A 2264-nucleotide genomic window follows, 5' to 3' on the forward strand; every position below is an offset into this window, starting at 1 on the left:
ACACATAGTGTGACATAGAACGAAGTACACGGAACATACCCTGAAAGTACACGGAACAAAGTACACATAAAAGAAAGTACACATAGAACATACCCTGAAAGTACATATAGAACAAAGTAGCCTACATAAAAGAAAGTACACATAGAACATACCCTGAAAGTACATATAGAACAAAGTAGCCTACATTAAAAAAATACACATAGAACGTACCCTGAAAGTACTTAGAACAAAGTACAATACGTACATAAAACATACCCTGGAAGTGCAAGTTCAAAGAACATACACTGAAAGTACATAGAACTAGAGACAAAGTACATAGATCTAGAACGTGCACTGAAACTGAAAGTACATCGTATAACATAGAACATGACATACCCTGAAAGTACATATAGAAGTAGAAGTTAGAACATAGTAATAGTGCACATACATTTAAAGTACATGGAACATACCCTGGGAGTAGGACTACTGGTACACAGAACATACACTGAAAGTACAAAGAACAAAGTACGTGTTCATTGAATAATTTGAAAGTACATAGAACATGTACATTGAAAGTGCATGAAGCATACGGTACCCTAGAAGTACAATACTGTACATAGAACTGTCCCCGTCGTTTTACGCACACACAAAATTCTGAAATTACGCAAACTGAGCCCAAAAATGTGAAATTATGCGATTCTGGTAATTTTAACAAAGAATGCTAAAGGAAAATAATCAGAAATTATGCAAATAATGATCAAGTTTTGCTAAATTATGCGGGGTGTATAAAACCTCGGGGACAAATAGAAGAACATGCACTGAAAGTACAAAGAACAAAGTAGGCCTACTTTGAAAGTAGATAAAATATATGCACTGAATGTGAAAGTACGTAGAACAAAGTATACTTTGAAAGCACATGGAACGTACCCTGGAAGTACATATAGAACATAAACTGAACGCATATATATATATATATATATATATATATATATATATATATATATTGAAAAGAACAAAGTATATTGAAAGTACAAAGAACATGCACTGAAAGTACATAGAATAAAGTACAATCTTTGAAAGTACATGTATGTATATGGAACATACACTGAAACTGAAAATTAAATACATTGTGGAGTTGATTCCTTGTTATTATAGTGAGCATTGGAATTTCTGGAAATAAAATAACAGATAGATCTAGTTGAAAATGTGAGCATAATAATGGTGAAAATTAAATGGTAATGTATAGGTGAGACAGCAAGGTGGAATCAGGCTCTCGTCAATTTTTGGACATGTAGAGTTATTGGTATCATCTTTAAAGCTTGTTCACTTGTCTTTATTTGGGTGAAAAATATCCATTTATCTTGAATACAAGTCGAGATATTTACAAACGAAGGAGGTGGGGGTCGCTTGTTTTCAGATGCAAAAATTAGTGAGAAAATGGCCCCTAAAGATTAGTTATTTCCTTAGCTTAAGAGTCCGTGGTAACTGAAAATTTACTTATTTTTTTCCCCTTTAACTTTGAGCAACGCTTTTCAGAAAAATTCACACAGAATTGAGTTCTCTAGTGGGCATGAAAGGTGTTGACCCAAAAAACCAAAAATGATAAAAAATTCACAAACCTGTGGAAAAATGCAGATTTCTTCACTTTGATTATTTTGACGAGAGCCTATTTACAACACCACGCTGCCTCACGAATTTTAGGTTTAAGTTTAGCGCCTCTGTCGACACTATTAGTATTAGGTCGTTTAAGAGGCGGGACCTCCGAGTTTAACGTCCTTCTCCGAAAGGACAGAACAAAATGGACACACCGTCGGACCGACCTGAGGCTCGAACCCCTGAACCCGCAACCTCACGATTAGGAATCCGGTAGCCTAACCACTGGGCTACCCACACCAAAAATATGAGCATGTATATATAAAATATCATGTATGTGTATACATAAGTTCAAAGTCACGGATTACCTATTAGGATCTCCCCTCGCCCTTTTCCACCCCACCCCACCCCCACCTTTCTTTCTCCCACCCTCCTTTATACCTGTGAAAAGTCAATGAATGTTATGATTACCAAAAGTCATGGTTTGGGAGACATTCTCAACGACATCATTAAATGATAGGGTTATTAACAACAAAAGTGAGAGAGATATTTTTCACAAGGACATCATCCAATGTTTGGTTTGTGTTTGTGAGTCCTGTTGTTGCACTGGCCAGTCAAGGACATCATCAAATCGTGGCTCATTTGTTCAGCTAGTTAGATAACGCAGTTTAAAACTGTAGGGCTAACCCCGG

Source organism: Aplysia californica, unplaced genomic scaffold (genome assembly GCF_000002075.1).
Source record: "Aplysia californica isolate F4 #8 unplaced genomic scaffold, AplCal3.0 scaffold00315, whole genome shotgun sequence".
NCBI classification, from domain to species: Eukaryota; Metazoa; Mollusca; class Gastropoda; order Aplysiida; family Aplysiidae; genus Aplysia; species Aplysia californica.